We start from the raw sequence: 17,905 nt of genomic DNA, 5'->3' as shown, positions 1-17,905 counted from the left end.
ACAGAAAGAACTTTCTGTATGGTCTTTACCATACAGAAAGAAAGGAAACTCTGATCCAGGTCTCCACTAAAGACAAAATTTTCTAAAAGAGTTAAGAAAGAGGTGTATCAGTGCTGGAAAGCATACGTTTCCCTGCAAACGTAGGCAAGTAGCTCCTCCTACAGAAGGTTGTTTTAAAACCTCCTAAATAATTTTTTTTTTTTTTTTGCTGTTTATATATTCCATGTCTTTCCATAGTAGGTACAGAAAAAAAATGTTTATTCCTTTCCTCTGAATACCCTGGGGACTGGGATGGGGATGGGGTGAGTGGGAAAGGAGTTGTCATAACACATCATAATAAAATAGGTAGAAACTTACAGAACAAATCAGGAAGGGATGAGGCTTAGCTTTCAGGTTGGACACTGAGTAGTAGAACACTTGGTAGCAGAAATGCATAAAAAGATTTGGGTTTTCAATCAAAAGGAAGTTTGTGCTTTCCAGGAACGGCAGCATAAGGGATTAGATGAGCTCCTGAGCAATAGTGAGACAAGATAAGCGCTGAAGGTCGTATTCAGAAAGAACATGGAAGAGAGGAGGTCCACGAGTCAGTAAGTCAGTTGGTTAGTGCAGGATCAGAAACCCATACTTGTAGCTTGACTATTTAGAATACTGTACATTGTGTCCATTTCTATTTGCTGCTTGGTTTTAATATAGCTCTTTTTGAAGGATCTGCTAGTTGATCCATACAAGCAATAGGAAATGACTTTGGTTGTGGCTTCTAATTGAGCAGAAATCCTAAAGGGGGAGCAGCGTACCCCTAGAGTCTGCATTATCAAAAGATAGAAAAAATATACAGGGGCCTTTAGAAAATCCCTTCTTTCTACCCAAAGATGTCTCCTTCAGCTTTTCTTTACTGAAAACCTTGGGGCACTTCACATTTTGCTTCATTATGGGAAGCTGTTCAATCACAGAGTCTCACGCCCATCAGCTGCTGCCTTGAGTACTACATCTCATTACTTATGATTTCACTGATAACCTTGTGGAGTGAATTGGGACTGAATTCTGGACTCAGAAGGACATAACACATAATGGATTGCTTTAGATACACAGGAGTCTGTTGTCAAAAGATTGACCTGAAAATTGTTTCTTGCATATCCAACATTTTAAAGTCTATTTCCAAGTACTTTGGGATAGCATTTATTAACCTGAGGGAAAATATCTTTTAAATCTCCTGAGAAAGTCCAGCATGGGCAACAAAAGTAAGACTCCATCTCATAAAAAAGCAAGTCCTGAGTATGAACATGTATGCTTCTTGTTAGTAAAGTACTCTACATCCATGATCTTCTCTCTAATAGCCAGAAGCTAAGTATGTTGGAGGGCAGAACTTATATTTTCTGGGGAAACTTCCTTCCATTCTAGCGCTTCTTTCCTGCAGTGATTTCTTGGTGCTCTCTTCCTGCCTCACTGATCACAGTGTGAGTTCCTACTGTCAACCTCTAAAAACCAGTGCGAGATGCAGGATCTTACTAAAATTATGGCTTCACTTTTCATTGGCAGATAGGATTGCTAATAAAAAAAGTAATTTGTTGACGTGGTCTCTGTTGTTGACGTTAATTTTAACACTAATTTCTCCTTACACTGAACAGCACTTTACAGCTTATGAGGGACTTCCACTGTTTCACTTCATCTCTACCAGAACCCTGTAAACGAAGTATTAATATAGATGAGGAAACAGGCGGCTTTCCATATTCATTGCCTTTCTCACTTTCATAGAGAAAATGAAAGACTTTCAGCATAAATCTCAAAAAAATAATGTTTCTTCAATCCTTATAATATTTACAGAATCAGAGTCCATAAATAGATTAAATTCATTTTATTTATTTTATTTATTGTGGTAAGAACATTTAACATGAGATCTATGCTTCTAGCAAATTTTTAAGCGTACGATTCATTCCTGTTGACTGTAGGCACAGTGTTGCACAGCAGCTCCCCAGAGCTCATTCCTCTTGCTTGACTGAAACTTTATGTCCAATGATTAGTAACTTCCCATATCCCCCTCACCTCAGCCCCTAACAACCACCATTTTGTTCTTTGATTTTATACACTGACTGTTTTAGATACCTTGAGCAGAGGACTCAGCTAAGCAATGCCTGGACTCCCAATCCATGATCACCGTCAGAGAACATGGCTGTTGTTGTAAGCTGCTAATTTGTTATGCAGCAATGGAAAAATAATGCAATTGGTCAATAAAAAACACCATGGCAAATCAAGAGGGAGATACTTTGAAAGAAAGGAAAAAGCTCTATATTTTAGATCCTCTTTTTTTTTTTTGAGATGTTGTTTCTCTCTTGTTGCCTAGGCTGGAGTGCAATGGCATGATCTGCAACCTCTGCCTCCTAGGTCCTAGAGACTCTCCTGCATCAGTCTACTGAGTAGCTTGGATAACAGACACTGCCACCACACCCAACTAATTTTATAATTTTAGAAGAAATGGGTTTTCAACATGTTGGCCAGGCTGGCCTTGAACGCCTGACCTCAGGTGATTTACCCACCTCTGCCTCCCAAAGTGCTGAAATTACAGGTGTGGGCCACTGTGTCCAGCCTATTTTAGGTACTTTAAAAAAGATCCCGTTATATTGCATTTTTGAGCAATAAGGCTTGCATTTTCATTTTTGACGGAGTGCCACAAATTATATAGCTAGCGCTGGTTGTTATTCCAAGCTGGTAGAGGCAAATCCAATTGCTTTCAGGCTTTCCATTGTGTTATCCAAGTACATATAGTATTTGGCACCACCTTTATGGACATAGTTGATGTGTATCATACTGGAGCATACTCTGTTGGGGGCTACACATTTTCTCTTTAAAATCTAGAACATTGTCTTTAAAATTTTAATTTTACAGCCTGAACTAAAATGCCTACATTTCACACTACTGACAAATTTGGCTTCTAACACTTGTATACAGGATTACTCATAGCAACTCTTGGGAGATAGAGCTAATGTAATTCTGCATACAATATTTTCAGTACAAACATGAAATTATTGAACAATACATAACAATTTATTAACTGTCTCTGTTCTTGTCAGTTACGGGGATTTCAAGGATTTTTATGAAGACTCTTTCTCCATAATGTTTCTTTAGCACTAGTTGCAGATTTCTATGGTAGGTCTATGCCCTTAAAAAGGATTGTTTTGCAGATGTTCTTGGGATATGTAAGGGTAACCAGTATGGCCCCCTGCACTAGTGTGGGGTATAAAAAGCAATCTTCCTTTTATATTCCCCTGGATTAGTCTAGCTTCATATATTTATGTTAGGAGAAAATCCAGCATCAAGCTTTTATGCACCCCATCATCCCAAATGGTCCAAGATCCTGAGAAGCTTACTTGGCCTTATTTGCGTGGTTCTCCTATTTCCAAATGCCAGGCCATATGATCTGCCCACCGACTGGGCATGGTTTTCAACTGTTGTGGCTTCTATTGCTGTGACACAGTATTGCATCTAAAGACTAGTTGTCTCCATGGTTCTGATTGCAACACACATCTCCAGGGTATAGGTGATTATTGTTTTTACTCATGAGCTAACATTTATGGGGTGGCTGGGTCTGGAGTTGTCTTAAAGGCCTTCCTCATGTTGATCTGTATATTCTGTGTGAAACAAGGATCACTAGCACAGGTTTTTACTTTTCTTGTTTCCTTTGGGTTTTTAAGGTCCTTTCCTACAAGAGAACTTTAACTGACATTATCCTAAAACATCACAGTTCCTAATAATTGTAGTAATCTGAAGAGAAAGGGTCAAGGGCTTTATCTTATTCCTCACTGAAGCCTGCTTAACTCTATGCAAATTTACTTTCCCTCTTTCCATTTCCACCAAATCACAAAAGAATCTGAGATTTGTAGGCCAATAGATGTTGTCTTAGATCATTTATGCTACTATAACAGAATACCGCAGACCGGGGATTTGCGATGAACTGAAGTTTATTGGCTCACAGTTCTGGAGGCTAAGAAGTACAAAATTGAGGGGCTGGCACTTGGAGAGGGACTTCTTGCTGCATCATAACGTGGCCAAAAGTGAGTGACTGAGAGAGAGTCAAAGGGGGGCAAACTCACCTTTTCATAAGGAACCCATTCCCATGATAATGGCATTAATCTATTCATAAGGACAGAGCCCTCGTGGCCTAATCCCCTCTTCAAGGTCCCTTTTCCTAATACCATTCCAACGGCAATTAATTTCAACATGAGTTTAGAAGGTGACAAATGTTCAAACCATAACATATGTTATTCTACTTCTATTTACATAACCAAGAGCGACTTTTGTAGTGTTATGGGACGAGTCCAAGAACTTTTCTTGCAGAGTTTTCTTGCAGTGCCCTCTTATGGAAAAGCAGCTGGCAGTGCTAACTTAAATAAATCCAGCACCAAGCTTAAATAAATCAAATTTGATTTACCTTTGCCAACTACCTCTACAGATGTGTCTGTTGAGAATGTCTTGATTTCCTTCTCCCTAATCACTAGCAAGGAGGCTACCACAGTGCCTTCACAAAATATATTGTCCATTTGAACTGGTATTATAAAATACCACAGACTGAGTAATTTATTTTAAAAACAGAAATTTATTTGTCATGGTTCTGAAGCCTGGGAGTCCAATATCCTGGCACCAGCAGGTTCGGTGTCTGGTGAGAACCCAATCTCCAATTCCAAGTTGGTGCCATGTTTCTGTATCCTCTGGAGGGGATGAACACCGTGTCCTTCCATGGAAGAAGGGGCAGAAGGGAAAGAGACCTCAACTCCCTTCCTCAAGCCCTTTCATGAGGGCACCTGATTCCATTTATGACATGAATCAACCACCTCCTAAAGGCCATATCTCTTCATATGTTGCATTGGAGATTAAATTTTAACGTGAATTATGGAGGAGATGAAAACATTAAAACTATAGCATATATGCTTAATGAATGTAGGTGGTATTGAATAGAAACAATAATCAATACTAGAGTCAATTCTTATCTTACAAATTAGGGTGTTTCATGCTTTGTCTACCTCACTGCTTAGCTAAGAGTTACTCTGCCCTCCAGAAATTTGGAGGTTGGACACTGGGAATAAAGATCCATGAAACTAGTTTACTTGGTCCCTTGCTATCCCAGGGAGTAAATGAAGACAATACTATTTTGATAATTCCTCAAACCAATCCATTTGGCTGATAATATTTGGGTCCACTTGGGTTAAGAATGATGACCACAGACCGGGGTGATATCACTGCCCATTCTTGATGCTGCCCCATTGTCCGAATTTACTCATGGGATAAGTTATGCAAACTGACTTCCCCCAGAAGGGTGCACTTTTGTAGCGCAAGTTTTTCTGGCTGACAATGATTCCAACATATGGCGCCTCCTAAGAGACACCAGAAGATTGAAACGCTCTGATCTCCGTGCTTCAACTGCATTCCTTCAAATAGCTTGGTTATAAAACCCACAACAAATAAAACTTCCTTTAACACTATCAGAGTGTTAGGAAGAGCTAGACTGTGGTGTATATTTAGACCACTTTGTACCTGAATTTAAATGTTAACATTCTCTTTGTAGGCAACCAGTTTCACTGTGTGCATTATACAGAACAGGAATGCAAATGAATGTGGTCCCAGTAGCTTGTTTTTATTTTGTAGTATTTCAAACATTCAGAAGAATAAATAACACAATGAACTCCTATGTACACATCACCCAGATTTAACCCAGTGATGACATGGTGCTGTGTTTTCAGTCTTTCTCTTTCTCCCTCAGAGGGATTCTCCTTTCCTCTCTCCCTCCCTCCCTTCTTTTCTCATAAATAAAACAAACAGATACAACTGAGAGTCTTTTGTTTCCCATCCCCATTGCTTTGACTTCTCTTCCAAGGGGTAACTCTTGCTCTGGGGTTGCTGTATGTCCTTCCTATTTCCATTGGGGGATTCATAGGTTGTTTCCAGATTTCTGTGATTGGAAACAGTGCTGCAATTCATATTCTTGCCTCTCTGTTCACATGCGCTCAGATTTCCTTAGGGTTTTATATGCAGAACTGGAATACCAGGCCCTGAGTTCTGTGTATCTTCAACAATGCCAAATCACTCTCCATTGGTTGAACCATTTACTGTGCCACTAGCAGCATGTGAGAGTTCTTTTTTCTTCACTTCCTAGCCTAAAACTGGCAAAGGATAGACATTTTAATTTTTACTGATGTATATTTAACTACCTTAGCTTTATAGTCAGTCCTGATATTCAGAGAAAAAAGCCTACCCTCTATTTTTCTTCCTTTTTTATGCTAAGTCAGCAGTTCTCAAACTTTTGGTCCCAGGATCCCCCTACATTTTTAGATGTTATTGAAAATTCCAAAGAGCTTTTTAAATGCAATTATATCCATCAATATTTACTTCATTAGAAATCAAGTTAAAATATTTGATGTTTATTTATGAATTCATTTGAACGTATTATTAGTAAACCCATTACATGTTAATATAACATTTTAAAAATGAAAGTAATAAAATTTCCAAAGCAGACATTTAGAAGAATGGCATTATTTCACAGTTTTGCCAGTTTAAAAAATGTCTGGCTTACTAGAAGATGGCTAGATTATCATACCTGTTTAGCTAAGGATAGCTAGAGTCTCCTACCCGCTTCTATCACATGTTGTGTAGCCTCTGGAAAACTCCACGGAACACTAATGAGAGAATAAGAATCAATATGGCAAATAACATTTCAGCATGATTATGAAAATGACTTTGACCTCATGGATGCCATCCTGACCCTTCCCAAAAGGTTCTTGGGAACGCCTAAGAATTTCTAATCTCACTTTGAAAAGTGCTTTTCTAGATTCTTTTTGGCCCTTTTTCTTCCATGTCAATTATAGGATCACTTTATGAAGATCAAAAAAATAGATTTCTTAACCTATTGGAGTAATTTGTCATTTAAGGGTTGGTAAAACTTGCCTGTAAAAATGTCTGGGCCTTATGTTTCTTTGTGGTAGAACTTGTTCACATTGTTTGGGGACCTGATTTTATTAATATATGATTTAAAATATCAATTGGACTGCTGTTTCCTAAAATTTTTAAATTTTAGTGTACTTTATATACTTTAATAAAACATGTAAAATTGTTTAAAGTTTTTAAAAAATATAATTTTGAAAAGTAAAAAAGGGGGTCAAAGATTGTCTATTACTTTCACTGACTCCAATGAACACATTTGTATTTATTTTACTGACCTCTCAGTTGCCTTCAACATATTTACCCACTTACTATTATCTTCTGCTACTTTCCATTCTTGCATTTCTTGACATCCCGCTCTTCTGGTTTTCCCCCCTACCTTTCCAGACTCTCACTCTACATCCATATACTGGATTTTAGCTCTTACTCCTGCTCTTTTAAATCTCTCTCAACTGTCTCAGTTATCTCATCTCTCCTATTGCTTTAAAAACAATCTAGATGATGATAACTTCACTATTGTAATTTTCAACACAAATCTCTTTTCCGAATTGTAGACTCATGTTTCTACCTGAAATATCAATTTATATTTCACAGGTATCTCAAACTTAATGAGTACAAAATGTGACTTTTAATTCCTATCCCCAAAACAGTTCCTGTACTAGTTATCTGTACTGAGCATTCTCCATTCACACCTTCTATCCCCTTTGTACCTTTCTCCACCCTGCTTTGAGCCCAGGATGCTGCTACCTGTATAGGCTGTATCAGTGGTCAACTTTGGATTATGGCTTCTATTTCAGGTTTGTTGGTGGCGGGGTAGGGCAGGAGATCGGGAGGCAGGAGGAGAGAAAATTTGGGGTATCGCATTCCCTGGCTCCCTTGGTTGTGGCTGCATTTCTTTATAGAAAGTCACAGCTTTCATGGGAATTTTTTTTTTTCAATAGCTGTGGCAACAACTACAACTCTCAGTTTCAGGCACTGACTACTCCACTTGCCCTTTCAGACCTAGGAAAGATAACGGCTTCTTGCGTTGCTAGTTCTGGAGTCCTTCACCATTCCTTGTTTGTTTCCCTTAACTCTGTCACTGCTTTGCAAACAGCACCTGCCATTAAAATGTCTTCAGTGATCTCATCTGAGGGTACTGCCTGTTTCCTGCCAAGATCCTGACTGATGCATCTTCCCAGTTTTAGAGAGCCACCACCTCTCTGGTGACTTAAGCCAGAAAACTGGCACCATCGTCCCTTCTGTTCACCTTCTGCATCCAATCCGCCAGTCCATCCTGGTGGCACTACTTCCTACACACATCTTGACATAAGCCATGGCTAAGTGTTAACCTCTTTGCTGTTCTCTCCATTTTTCAGTTTCACCTCTTTCAATCTATTCACTGCATGGCAGACAGTTATCTTTAAAAATATCTATCAGTCCATAATCCTTCACTACTTAAAACACATTAATGACATTAATTTAGATTTTAAGTAAAATCCAAATTCTTGGTCATGGCCTGCAAGGTCCCATATGGTTGGATCTCTACCTGCCCTTCCAAATGCACCTCATACCTCACTCCACCCTACCCTCTGATGGTCCAGGCACACGGTCCTCCTTGTTGTTCCTCAAACACGGAGAACTCATTTACACCACAGTGCCTTTGCTGTTCCCCTTGCAGGGGGCTCTTGATCTCCTACAGAGAGCACTTAATACTCTGCTTTGCATATGTTCTTCTCATCCTTTAGGTCTCTATTTAAATGTTACTTCTTCAGGGAGGCATTATGGCAATCCTATCAAATTAAGTTTCTCAATCTCACCTTGCCCACACCGAATCATTTTCTATCATTGCATTTGTTAATTCTTTTATAGTTTATTACAACGTATAATATAAATAATGTGTTATTATACATAATAACATACCAAAAGCTTTTTCTATTTGTTTATATTTTTTACTTTTTTAGTTTGTGTCTTCTTCCCTAGATTATAAACTCTTTGATGATAGAGACTTATGACTGTTTTGTCCACCACTGTATAGATAGCTTTTAGTACAGCTTCTATTCTGCTGGCATATGCTGATGTTTTGCATTCAATAAATATTTGTTTAATGTGTAGATACTTTGATATTCAAGTAAGAAAAAAAGTGTTTTTTAAAAAAGGTTCACAATAAATAGCAATGAAAACTGAGGAGAGAATTTTCTTTACAACAACAAAGACTTAATCACTCTCCCTATATATGTTTTTTTCCTCTTTTCCCCTGAGAAAATGATCAACATTTAGATGTTCTTAGCCTGTTAAGGATCCAGAAAAACCACTTAGCTTTAGAGGAAATTTCAATTACACAATGGAGATTAAAGTTTCAGCACTTGGGAATAATTATAGAGATGTGTTCCATTATATATGTTCAAGAGAGTAAAAAAGAAAAGCATTAAAACTCAATGGAAACGCATTTCAAATGATAATCAATTTACTTTCCTTATTGCAATCACAGGAAAATTATTTCAAAACCTCTCGTCTTGGGTCTAAGGCCTGAAGACTAATCACTTAATGATGTGTTTAAAACTCAAGAATTCGAAAAAGCCTGGACTGAGTGGGAACATTTTAAAGCATCATGCTATTAACAAAACCATTAAATGAAGGGATGATGTTTGGCTAACCATTGAAACACACAGTGATGTTTTCTCCTCTGAGATGCATTTGTTATTTATACAACTAACTTACCACTTAGAATTCTGGGTCTTTAACTGAAATTATTTTTCATGTATCTGTCGTTTATCCCTTGTGCCTATGTGATAATTTTGTGGCTAGGAATGCATTTTCAGCACCTTTTTATTCTCTAAATAATCTTCTAGAGGACTGTAGTGAACATCTATTAATTTTGCCATCTAGAATCCATTCACTTTTCTTTAGATGTAACAGTTAACTGTAATTTTCCTCTGGGAAATCTCCTCAGTTCCTTCTCTGGAGCATTGTGATTTGATGAACTTAATCCCACCTCTAGTTTAAAACAGCAAGCATATTTCCTCTCCCAGGAAGGGTAATTGGTTGGCACATGATTTCACATCAGGAAATGTTTTAAAACTCTTCTGGAAGGAACAGTCTCTTTTTCCCACTGGGTCTGAATGACGAAGCATGTTGGGGCCCATCTTGGAAGCAATCGCAAGAGAGATTCTTCCCAAGGAAGAGCCAACCCCAAGAAATAAAAACATAGAAACAGTCATGAAGAGTCCTAAGTCATACATCTGAAAAGAGTTAATTCTTGGACTCTTAAATTGAATTAGTGAGTAAACTCATTTAAAAAAAATAGCATTTTAGATTTATAAGTCTCTCACTTGCAACCAAAATAATTCCTGTACACAGTAGGCACTTGATTAATGTTGTTGATTAATTTGTACAGGTTTCCTCTTTATTTCCAGCCCTTTTACAAAATCCTTGAAAGGCCCTTTTGATTTGATTAAATGGAAAAACAAATCTGTGTCATGATGAATGTTCTTTAGTTCTGGATCAAACATCTCTGTTGGAAACACAAAAATTTATTGATTAATATACTGCTTAATATACTGCTATTTCCAGGCCATTCCTGATATCTGGAAAACTTCTCCTCTTATATTTAAAAAAAACAAATAAGTACTCTTTAATTATTATTATTATTATTGAGACAGTCTTACATTGTTGCCCAGGCTGGAGAGCAGTGGCACAGTCTTGGCCCACTGCAACCTCTGCCTCCCAGGTTCAAGAGATTCTCGTGCCTCAGCCACTCAAGTAGCTGGGACTACAGACACCTGCCACCACACCCAGCTAATTTTTTGTGTTTTAGTAGAGATGATGTTTCACCATGTTGGCCAGGCTGATCTCAAACTTCTGAGCTCAGGTAATCCGTCTGCCTGGGCCTCCCAAATCACTAGGATTACAGGGATGAGCCACCACGTCCAGCCCAGATTTTATTCTCATTTAAAATAGAATGCATTTCTTTATTCGGAAGAATTCATTTCTTCGTTTTTGTCAACAACAAAAAAAATGCATACTTCAAAATAAAGACCTGTAATCAAACAGATCAATTTAGTTTAATGTTGTACCTAATAAAGGAGTTTAAAACTATTTAAAAACTAGACTTAATTTTCCAGAATTTAAACATGACGAATTCTTTTGTTTAAAATTGAATGATTCAGCCTAATGCGGTGGTGGCTTATGCCTGTAATCTCAGCATTGCGGGAGGGAGAATCGCTTGAACCCGGAGGGCAGAGGTTGCGGTGAGCTGTGATGGCACCGCTGCGCTCCAGCCTGGGCAACAGAGTGAGACCCTGTCTCAAAAAATATATAAATACATAAATAAGTAAACAGAATTAAATTATTCAGATATATAAACAGAAAATGAAAATCGCTTGTAATCTCATCCCTAGAAATAATAGCTGATATTTCAAAGCATGTTGTTCTAAATACTTTCTATTAATAGTTTTTTGATTAAATGTCAAAAAATAGAAATATCCTATTATTTTAATAGTTACTTAATAACAATGACAATAATGTGGCAGTCTTTCCATGTCAAAATAAATAAATATCATTTTTAATGACTGCTCAGTACTCCATTTTATGGATATATCACAATATTTTCTAAAAATACATCACTTGTTGACGAACATTCACATTGATTTTCTAACATTAGTATTATACATGAGATTAATAAATCATCACATATTTATATAATTTTTTAGAATATAATCCAAGAAGAGTAATAACTGGCATATTTGAAAATTTCATACAGATTGCCAAATTGTCTTCTATAAAGGTTGTACCTTCCAGCTTTTCATATAATTACAAACTCTGTGAATGAGCATCCTTGTTTATTTTCATACATCTCATAGACAATAAATGGTTCAACTTCACTGGTTTAGTTTTAATTTCTTTGATAACGAATGAGTGAACTTTTTTATGAGTGAACATCAGTTTTTATGGCTGTATAGAAAAACATCCAAAAACTTAAGGCCACCATTCATTACAGCTCATGACTCTAAGGGTCAGCCAAGTGGCTCTGACTTGGCCTATGTTGCGTGGGCTCACTGGTGAGTCTTCGGCTTACTGCAGGCAGGCTGGTTGCTTTTGCTGCTAGAACTGGCTGTGAGCAAGCTGGGGCACCTTGGCTTTCTTCCACATGGCTCCCAACACTATCAGGAAAAGTCCAAGCTGGTTTAGTGGTAGTGGCGTGGTTCTAGGAGAATGAACAGAATGTGCAAAGCTACTTGATACTAGACTTGGAACTGGCAAAACATCCCATTTGCCTCATTCTGCTTGTCAAAGTAAGCCACAAGGCTAGCTGAGATATAACAGGTGGGGAAAAAATACCACAAAAAACTAAAGACTACACCTCTGTTTGCCAGAACTACAAAATCACACTGCAAAAGGATATAGACACAGAGAGAAAATAATTGGAGCTATGTTTTCAAACTGTTTACCAACACTTATTCTTTAGATCAATAAGTAGACCAAAATTCTCATTAAGCACCTTTAAAATTTTTTTTTTCCCCACAGGTTATTGGGGAACAGGTGGTGCTTGGTTACAAGAATAAGTTCTTTGGTGGTGCTTTGTGACGTTTTGGGGCACCCATCACCTGAGCAGTATACACTGCACCCAGTTTGGGGTCTTTAGTCCTTCACCTCCTTCCCTCCCTTTCCCCCTGAGTCCTCCAAGTCAATTGTGTCTTTCTTATGCATTTGCATCCTCATAGCGTAGCCCCCACGTATGAATGAGAACATACGATGCTTGGTTTCCCATTCCTGAGTTACTTCACTTAGAATAATAGCCTCCAAACTCATCCAGGTCCCTGAGAATGCCATTAATTCATTCCTTTTTATGGCTGAGTAGTATTCCATTGTGTGAGTATATATCTCACAGTTGATTGATGGGTATTTGGGTTGGTTCCTTGTTTTTGCAATTGCAGATTGTGCTGCTATAAACATTCATGTACAAATATCTTTTTCATATAGTGACTTCTTTTTCTCTGGGTAGATACCCAGCAGCGGGATTGCTGTATCAAATGATAATTCTATTTTTAGTTCTTTAAGAAATATCCACACTGTTTTCAGTGATCACTAGTGTAAACTAGTGATTGTGCTAGTTTACATTCCCACCAGCAGTGTAGTAATTTTCCTTGCTCACTGCATTCACTCCAACATCTATTATTTTTTGATTGTTTTATTTTGTGATGAAGCCTTGCTCTGCCACCCAGGCTGGAGTGCAGTGGTGCTATCTCGGCTCACTGCAACCCCTGCCTCTGGCATTCAAGTGATTCTCCTTCCTCAGCCTCCTGAGTAGCTGGGATTACAGCCAGGCACTACAACGCCTGGCTAATTTTTGTATTTTTGGTAAAGACGGGACAGGGTTTCACCATATTGGTCAAGCTGGTCTCAAATTCCTGACTTCAGGTGATCCACCCACCTGGGCTCCCAAAGTGCTGGAATTACAGGTATGAGCCATCATTCCTGGCCTATTTTTTGATTTTTTGCTTATGGCCATTCTTGCATGAATAAGGTGGTATCACATTGTGGTTTTGATTTGCATTTCACTGATCATTAGTGATACTGAGCATTTTTCATATGTTTGTTGGACATTTGTATATCCTCTTTTGAGAATGGTCTACTTAGCCCACTTTTTGATGGGACTGTTAGTTTTTTTCTTGCTAATTGGTTTGAGTTTGTTGTAGATTCTGGATATTAGTCCTTTGTCAGACATACGAATTGTGAAGATTTTCTCCCACTCTGTGGATTGTCTGTTTACTTTGCTAACTGCCCCTTCTACCATGAAAAATCTCTTTGGTTTAATTAAGTCCAAACTATTTTTCTTTGTTTTTATTGCATTTGGTTTTGGGTTATTGGTCATGAAATCCTTGCCTAAGGCAATGTCTAGAAGGGTGGTTTTAATGTTGTCTTCTAGAATTTTTATAGTTTCAGGTCTTAGATTTAATTCCTTGATCCATCTTGAGTTGATTTTTGTTTAAGGTAACAGATGAGAATCCAGTTTCATTCTCTTGCATGTGGCTAGCCAATTATCCCAGCACCATTTGTTGAATAGAGTGTCTTTCCCTCATTTTATGTTTTTGTTTACTTTGTTGCAGATCAGTTGGCTGTAAGTATTACGGTTTATTTCTGGGTTCTCTATTCTGTTCCATTGGTCTATGTGCCTATTTTTATGCTAGTACCATGCTGTTTTGGTGACTATAGCCTTATGGTATAGTTTGAAATCACGTAGTATGATGCCTCCCGATTTGTTCTTTTTGTTTAGTCTTGCTTTGGCTATGCAGGCTCTTTTTTGGTTCCACATGAATTTTAGGATTTTTTTTTTTTTTCTAATTCTGCAAAGAATGACAGTGGCATTTTGATGAGAATTGCGTTGAATTTGTAGATTGCTTTTGGCAGTTGGGTCATCTTCACAATATTGATTCTACCTATCCACAAGCATGAGCTTGGGATGTGTTTCCATTTGTTTGTGTTGTCTATGATTCTTTCAGCAGTGCTTTGTATTTTTCCTTAAAGATGCCCACTGTCACCACTCCTCTTCAACATAGCACTGGAAGTCCTTCTTAGCCAGAGCAATCCGACAAGAGAAGAAATAAAGGGCATCTAAATTGGTAAAGAGGAAGTCAAATTGCTGCTGTTTGCTGATAATATGATTGTTTACCTAGAAAACCCTAAAGACTCCTTCAGAAAGCTCCTGGAACTGATAAAAGAATTCAGCAAAGTTTCTGGATACGAAATCAATGTACACAAATCAGTAGCTCTTCTATACACCAACAGCCACCAAGCTGACAATCAAATCAATAACTCAGGCCAGGTGTGGTGACTCACACCTGTAATCCCAGGACTTTTGGAGGTTGAGGCACGCAGATCACCTGAGGTAAGGAGTTCAAGACCAGCCTGGCCAACATAATGAAACCCTATCTCTACCAAAAATACAAAAATTAGCCAGGCTGTGGTGGTGTGCCTGTAATCCCAGCTACTTGGGAGGCTGAGGCAGGAAAATCACTTGTATCCGGGAGGCGGAGGTTGCAGTGAACTGCGATTGCACTAATGCACTCAGCCTGGGTGACAGAGAGAGACTCCATCTCAAAAACAAAACAAAACAAAACAAAAGTCAATAACTCAACCCCTTTTACAGTAACTGCAAAAAAATAAAATAAAATGTAAAATACTTAGGAATATACCTAATCATTAAGCACTTTGGAAAAAACTTTATATTTTGGAAGGTATTCAGATTTTTTCCCTCAATGTGAAAGGTAAATCATGATAAATTTATTTCTTCTTTTGTCTCTTGGGTTAATAAAAGCATTAATTTAATGTCTTCTATTAGCTGTATCTTTTTTTCTGTCACCCCAGTTTTCATTTCAGGTTAATTGAAGTGTAGATTTTCCAAATTGGTTTTTGCTTAGGCTCACTGAAATTGATCCATTAGCTCTCAGTTTCTTTCTACACACACTTTGAAAGCTAGAACTACTGAGAGGAGTAATTTTTTCCATTTAGATATACTTATTATTTTCCAGGTTCTGATAGCAATATACTGCTCAGTGGGAAAAGATTTCTCCTGTGATTGAATTTTCCTGACACTGTGGTTAGGAGATTTCTTTCAAATTTTTCTTTTAATATTTTTCTAGTGCTGAGATCCTGCGGTTTGAAGGACTTTTATTTCAGAGACACATGCCATGCTTAGTGGAGACTCATTCAGAATGGAAACAAAACTTAGATGCTGATTATCCAAATACCCTATTTTGAATATGAGACTCTTCTTACTGAGAGGACAATTTGGAGAGACATATGGCCAAATGACTAGGCTAAATACTAAATACTAATATTTAGTATTTTTATCTATATTAATTTCCTAAACCATGTAGATAAATTGCATATTTAAAAATATTCCAGCAATCTGAAAACATGGCATCTACCCTCAATATTTCTAATAATCACTCACTTGTTCAGCACATATAGAGTACTTACCCACAGAAACACTTTGTAAAAGTCTAGGGGAACATGAGAAATAAGTCAGACACAGTCCCTGTTGTCCCTATTTACAATCTACTGTGAGACACAGATAATTAAGGAGGTGATTATAATCATATGGGATAAGCAGTTCTTCCTGTAGATTCAGACAAGAGATTCCAGATTTTCAAGGGATCCACATCTCAAACCCCAAAAAGTAAATTCCTTAAAACACAACGGGGCTGGGTGTGGTAGCTCCAGCCTGTAATCATAGCACTTTGGGAGGCCACAGTGGGTGGATTGCCTGAGATCAGGAGTTCGAGACCAGCCTGGTAAACAGTGTGAAACCCTGTCTCTACTAAAAATACAAAAGTTAGCCATATGTGGTGGTAGGCGCCTGTAATCACAGCTACTGAGAAGGCTGAGGCAGGAGAATTGCTTGAACCCAGGAGGCAGAGGTTGCAGTGAGCTGAGATCATGCCAGTGCATACTCCAGCCTGGGAGGCAGAGCAAGGCTCCGTCTCAAAAAAAATAAGTAAATAAAAATCACAATGAGTGCTGTCAAAGAGAAAATAAATTGAACTCAGGTAAGGAGAGACAATATGCAAAATGATTATTGCAACAAGGGTGGGGAAAATCTTGCACTAGGAAAAGAAATTGCAGCATTAGGGAAGGAGACTATAGCAATATAGAGAGCACCATGACCGTGAGATCAGCATGAATCTCTGAGGTCAGGAGAAAAAGGTCTTTCTTTCATAGGGAGTAGAGAAGGCTACAAAGGACCAAGTGTGAGGGAGCAGGATGAAGCAGTGGCATGATCAAACAATGGATCAGTCTCTGTGGACATCCCATTCTCTGGTGCAGGTCTTATAGAGAGGCAGGTCTGCATTCCTACGCGCAAGAAAGGACCGAAGTCCAGAGGCCTCGAAAAATGTGAGGAGCCTGAGCAAAGTTCGGTCAAGTCACGTTGATGGCATTTTGTCCACACTGGCCAGTGGGGACCAATGGCTAATCATTCATGAGTCAGAGAATGGGAATCGGAAGGTCCGTGTCTGACCTTGTCATAGGTAAACAAGGAGATCATCAGTGGCTCTTATCTAAATCTCATGGGGAAGTGGAATTTTTTCCAGGAAGCCATTTTTTGGAACACTAAAGGTGTGTGTTGGGAAGGGGTAGTTTTGTCATATTCCCTGTTTTCAAGGGGCACATGAGAAGTTCAATATCACCAGTGCTTCGGACGCAAAGTGATCCATAACCTTGAACACCTGGTGTCAGGATGAATGGAGCCTACAGTAAATGCCATGACAGGAAGTCATCAGCCAGTGGTGCTGACATTACCTGGGGTCTTGCTAAAAATGCAAATTCTCAGATTTGTTGAATCAGAATCTTCATTTACAGCTGAGTCCTGGGATGATTCATGCACAGGTGAAAGTTTTTGAAGCATGGCTCTGGGGAAGTTAGGAAAGCATTGCTAGAAGAAGTGATAGCCTAGTTAACTAAGTCTCTTTCTTTGGTAATGTTCTGATTTGACTGTTTGTACATTCATTCATTTAAAAAACCTAATTGTTATTCCAAGAAAGTTGTATTAGTGTCTACATGTATTAGTCACATATTGCTTTACAAACTACCCCCAAATTTAGTGGCTTGAAACAACAACAAGCGCTTATTATTCTCAGTTTCTATGGGTCAAGAATTTAGGGACAGCTTAGATGGGTGGTTTGTAGTCAAGATGTCAGCCATGGCTGAAATCAACTGAAGACCTGGCTGAGGCTGGAGGACTCAAGGTGGTCCACTCCCATCGCTGGCAAGTGGGTTCTTCTCCATGCTAGGCCCTCTATACTGGGGCTTCTCCATAGGGCTGCTTGGGTGTCCTCACAAAATAGCGACTGGCTTACCCCAGAGAAAGACCCAGAGGAAAGCTATCCTGTTTATGACATAGCCTTGGATGTAACATGGAATCACTTCCAGCACAATCTATATTAAGTCCAGCTCACTTCGGGAAGATGAAGAGAATTAGGCTCCAACTTAAAAAAAAAAA

The sequence above is a fragment of the Sapajus apella genome, unplaced genomic scaffold, assembly GCF_009761245.1.
Source record: "Sapajus apella isolate SASKATOON/1434 unplaced genomic scaffold, GSC_monkey_1.0 scaffold49, whole genome shotgun sequence".
NCBI lineage: Eukaryota > Metazoa > Chordata > Mammalia > Primates > Cebidae > Sapajus > Sapajus apella.
The sequence above is the reverse complement of the archived record's forward strand: the minus strand, read 5'-3'. Positions refer to the sequence as shown.